We start from the raw sequence: 5611 nt of genomic DNA on the forward strand, positions 1-5611 counted from the left end.
TGTGCCTCAATCTGCCTCCCCTTCCCTCCCCACAGACTTATCTGCTGGGCTGGTGGTGGCACATGATAGATCTTGGGTTACTTCTAAATGCCAAAGATGATCTCCTACTTAGAAAGGTTGAAGACCACTGGTCTAGCTAAAGCAAGAGTTGACTCTGCACCCAAGAATAACCGAGTGTTTAAGGCAATCCCCTGGAATCTGAGACCACATTTCAAATCCCTGCTCTGCATCAGTCACACTCCCTTTTCCCAACTGAGGGCTCTAGCCACCCTAATGACCGGCAGGCATAGGGGCGCAGGGCTGGGAAGGAGGTGGCTGCCTGGGGCAGGGGACAGTTTCCCAGATGAGGGTGCAGGGCTGAGAGGCAGCTGCCCTGGAGGTGGGACAGCTCCTCCCACCCTATAAAGCCCAGGCCTGACTCCAGCGCCTCCTTCCAGCCTGCAGCTGCTCCCAGGGGAGCCTGGAGCTCGTCCTGGGTGCTGTAGGGGGGCATAGCAGGGCAGGAATAGCACTACACTGAACTGCTTGCATGGGGAACAAATTTGCTCCTGATGGGCACACATGTAGATGTGCTCCGGGGGTGGAGCTTACTGCACTTTATTTACTGTGTAGTAAGCTCAAACTGCATTAATAGGACATGTAGACATACCCAGAGGCTACTTTGTCTCTCTGGCCTAATGAATATTTATTTATACAAAGCAAAAGAGCTCTGACAGGAGAGACTAAGAGAGATCCCTCAACCCCAGCCTAGCCAACTGCCTAGTGGTTAGGGAACCCTCCTAGAGCCTGGAAGATTGAGATTTAAGTGTGGTCTGAATGTGGTAAAGCAGGGGCTTGCAGGTGGGACACCACACCCCGGGACAGCAGCCCGAGCACGCACAAATGGGTATTTTGGGGCTGGGCGAGATGCAGTGCATCTCTGATCTCGTTTTTCACAAACGTGTCCAAATGGAATGAGAAGAATCTTAAACTCAAGCAAACCGTTTCCTGCTCAGCTCACAAAGGTGGGTGAAGGCATGCACGGTGCATTGTGGGCTAGACCAGTATTGTCCAGCAGAGACTGGGCCTATGGATGGTTCAAAACAACTACAGAAAAGAGTGAATAAGTAGGAAATAGAAATAAGTTTCTCTAGAAAATGTTGTTCCCATGAAGCTGTTAGCTACAGAATAGTAGGGCATTTTTACATGTGCTCCAGGAGGCACTTTAATTAGTGAGCTGTGCTAATTAAAAGCACTGAAGCATCAGGTATATCAGTGTCCCTCATGCTGAAGAATGGCAGAGGCGTGCTTTGATCTAAAACTCATCAACCAAGCCTTAGTTCAAAGCACCCTGCCAGCATTTTTCAGCACAGACACACTGATACATGTGATGCTGGCATTTGCTGGAGTACATTCATTTCTGTGCTCCATCAGACTTAATTAATTGAGTCTGATCCAACACGCTGGATTTCCAGCAAGTCAGAACTGGCTCCCTGCACGCGCATAGGACCCCGTAGGTTTCTTCCCAAATTATAGTTCTATTCCTGCAATGGGATCATGGAACACGTCGGCAGACTGAGGAGAGGCCTTCTCTCTATGGGGATCACTTTCTCAACCACTGAAAATTGTAATCCATTTTAAATAACACGTGATCACTCCATTCCATTTCTAGGATAGTCAGTGCAGAAGGATGCTGTTTAGCCAACAGAAACAACAGAGGGAGTTTGAAGTGGTCAGAATGTAATTATTTTAATTGGAATTTCTCCAGGGCAATGCAGTTAAACACCCCTATAAAGGCCAATTGATGGGAGTTCCTGATACATAATAAGCACTTATTTTTGTTCTCCCCGTCATCCAATGAGAAGAAGGCTATATTTGTATTGTTTCAATCTGGAAAGAGACAAAAATAAAAGGCAAAAGGACTAGAACAAAAATAAAATCAGCAGAAGTTTGTGCTAATGGAAGTTTGACATTTCTGTAGCCATGGTAATGAAGCTGAATTATAATACTGAAGTGTAGAGGGAGAGAGAAAATTTACATTTAGTGTGAAGAGTACTCGATGGAAAAAGAAGGTAAAAAGTAAATCTACCTTGATTTCAAGATGGTGATGGAATATGAAATTACATTGTACTGTACAACAGCAGATAGGGCCAGGCAAGGTTTTCTTTGATACAGTTTATTTCCATTTGGCTGTATGTTGATTTCTGCACATGAAGGAACATAAACCTCATTTCCCTTTTAGTTTTATTTCTGCATTTGTCAGAAAATGAAGGGGAAAAAATATGCTCCACATTTTTAAATATTCAGTTAAGAATTTTTTCCCCCTTTTAAAACACATCTATAAATTTGCAGTTGCTACAGCCACACCTAATGCTTGGCAGAGGTTAATGAAAACCTTTTTGTCAAGTCAGTCTGCTAGCCTTCTTTCATGGAAAGATTGAAAAAGCATCTTCTGAATGCTATAGTAAGAGAGATGGTCTTAATTACGCACGTGGGAAACTCAGAAATTTAAATTCTAATCATGGTTTTGACACAGATTCCCCTGGCTTGCAAACACACGCAAATCTTGACTTTTCACAAGAGCGTCAGGTGTTCTAATGTAGTTTGGGCTCAAGCTTTGCAAAACTTGGATATTAACCTCTTGAATCTCGGTTTTACCAGCTGAGAAATGGGGATAAAAACTACCGCCCAGAAGTGATATAAGAGTTAAATAGTTAATTTGCATGGCCTCTGAAGAAGAATGTTCTATAATTGCTCATTATTACATTTTGCTCTGTGGACACTGGCTACTAGCCACCATGTTTCTGAAATGAGTTCAGACCCCGTCATCCCCAGGCACTCTTCTATTGTAGTCAGCTTCTATTACCATCAATGCCATCAGGCCAAAGGAGAGATTCTTTTGTAAAGGAAGGGTGAATGGTATAATTTTACCAAGCACTCCCCATTCACCAGGTTATGTGAGCTAATAAAAGCTAGATTGGATTATAAACCCTCTTGTATCAAAACAGTACAGTACTGACTGGCTGCTTAGAGACTCATAATAAACTCCGAACAACCAACCAGGCACTTGGCAGTTATATTAAATGCATGAAAAATGATAGCAGAATTAGATGTAATATCATCTTTCCACAAAGGGATGATTTATCAGTGGGACAAAATCGATTAAGGAAAGTGTTTAAAGTACTGTTTGTTCCCACATTTTCACCAGTTATTCATAATGTGAAGAATATTAATGTCACGTTGGTGTTTGGGATCTGCGTATCCTCAAACGGATGTCTTTAGTAAATATAGATAAGAACACTTTGTCCTTGTCAAGTGCCATGCATCCAAACATAGTGGTATGCCTTTCAGACAGAAATTAATTTAATTCAATAACATCGTGCTAATTACAAAAAGTAATATTAATTATCACTTACTGGAAGGATCATTGAGGCATAGAGGCTAGGTCACTTTCCCAAGGTCATATAGGACATCTGTTATTAAGGGGAAGATAAAAACTAGATGCCTTGACACAAAGCTGCAAAATTCTCTCATCCCTGTGACAGAAAATAGATATTCCAGTATCCACCATGCTATTGTTATATGTTACTGCAAATTTTGTGATTATGTTCAACTATTGTTACACAACTAGGGAGCAAAGCTGTGAGACTGAATCTAGGATATACTGATAAACAAGATACATTATCATTTGGTTTGCTTAGCTTGTTTGGATTTAAGTTTATGGGCATTAATTGAGAAATTAATGTTAATTATAGAAATTAGGCTTTCTAATAATTAAGTAATCATTTTAATATGGATTTAAGTCATTCCATTTCTTAATGTCTCATTTTTAAGCATCATTAAATCCAGACTTTCTTATACCAAAGCAACTAAGACGCACATTCCTTTTTAGCCCCCAAATAACGTTTTAAAACAGCTTGTTGACTTTCCTCCTTCAAGCATTTCACTTTGTTAGCAAACGGACACTTTTCTGTGTGAATGGAAAAAAAAACAGATTATTACTAGCATTCATCACTTTGTATCAAATCCCTCCAGACTATCCTATGATACGAATATGGGGAGCGTAGACGTTTATTATGAAGCACTGGAACAGTGACAGCTTAAAAAAAATGAGTCTCCTCACTGGGAATTACCTTAAAATGGATGAGCCCCATTGGTAAAATCAATTAGTTTTGCACCCCAGGGAACTCTAGGTACAAGACAGGTTTTAACTGTGTTCACCAGTCTGACTGGAGAAATATCTGTAAGTGACTGGTAAATTAGATTAGTAACAAAATGCTTCACTCTGTTAAAATAATAGAGGAGTCAGCTGTACAGGAATAAGACCGACAGTTGATATGTTGTTCTGACTGTTTTGACTTTACACACCACTATCTCCCTGGTAAAACATATACGAGGCTTTTTTGCATTGTTTTAAGAAAAGTGTATCTCGGGTGGTCTTTTAGTAGATGCCTTGCCCTCCTCCCCACCCCCTTTCTTTTTGCCAGTTACTTTTCTTTAAAAATTTGGCTTCTTAAAACCCAAACAGAAAATGACTCCCCCACTTTCAAAATATTATTGTTTTATTGGATTTTGATTGGTTAACAGCCCAGTAAAGGTACAGATGAATTTTGAGTTGTATTTTAAAGTCATGATTTGATCATTAGTTCTGACAAATGAAATGGGGTTAAATCAGTGGTTCTCATCCTTTTTTTAGTCTCAAGGTACCCCTTGATAGACTCAAGGCAACCCTTGGTAAATGACAGCTCTTCATTTGTACTTGATTTTTGACTACAGAAAAATATAGCAATTTTTCTGTTGCAGAAAGACCACAACGCTTAACATTTTTTAAAATTATGGATTTCTGTTTGAAATATCGGGGCTTATCTTGTGAATAATGTTTGCACACCTGGCTGCTGCACCACCCTTTTTGACTGGGTTAGATGCTTAAGAGACGCCCAAGCGCCACAAAAAGTGTCACTGATGATTCAGTGTTTGCATTCACCTGTATCTTCTTAACAAACACTAAACTAACACATTGCCACTTCCCTACCTACACTCTCTTATTATTCTCAGATCAGAGGATTCATTTCCTGTGCTAAAGTATTATGTAGTGCTGATGAGCAGTATTAAATATATTCCCTCTTTTACACTAGCAGTGGCTAAACTTCCCTGAGTTGTTTACTCTTTTTTTTTAATTTAGACTCCATTGGTCAAGTCTGTGAAGTGCCTCAGGACTACAGGATTATGATAAAGAGAAAGTTCATCAGCTCTATTGCTACTTGGTTTTAGTTTCGCGTTCCTTCTCATCTCAACACCTGCTTCTCCTATTGCCAGATTGTCAAATGTCATGGTGTAATAGATTGGAAAATTTTGCCTGAAGTAACTGGTGTGGCAAGAAAGTGTTGATCCATCACAGAAAGGTTAAATGTTTTCTACTAACTCACCTGTGTGCATGATAGAGGACCTCAGGTGTGGGCTGAATAGTTTTGAGAGAAGAAATCCAGGTGTAGTTAAGGCTGGGAAGATGGGATAAAGATGAGCTAAACCTAACTGCTCTTTCAAAAGCCCAACCCAGAGACAGAGGTAGTTTAGACTTTATATACTGAGCAAACTAGTCAGGGAACTTCTGGAGGGACTGGATGTATTTAAA

General features: G+C 40.4%; 1 protein-coding gene across 5 annotated transcripts in view; it reads left to right on the forward strand.

The window, feature by feature from the left end:
- The window catches only part of COMT (catechol-O-methyltransferase), a 52724-nt gene that overhangs the window by 12349 nt on the left and 34764 nt on the right, over window positions 1–5611 (forward strand). Inside the window, exon 2 of one of the 5 annotated variants that reach the window (XM_019506988.1) lies at window positions 5296–5381. The exons of the other annotated variants lie outside the window; for them this stretch is intronic. The gene's annotated coding sequence lies outside the window, so the exon portion shown is untranslated. The remainder of the gene's footprint in view (window positions 1–5295; window positions 5382–5611) is intronic. 5 annotated transcript variants of the gene reach the window in all.

The sequence above is a fragment of the Gavialis gangeticus genome, unplaced genomic scaffold (genome assembly GCF_001723915.1).
Source record: "Gavialis gangeticus isolate Ggan-Ray unplaced genomic scaffold, GavGan_comp1, whole genome shotgun sequence".
Classification (NCBI taxonomy): Eukaryota; Metazoa; Chordata; order Crocodylia; family Gavialidae; genus Gavialis; species Gavialis gangeticus.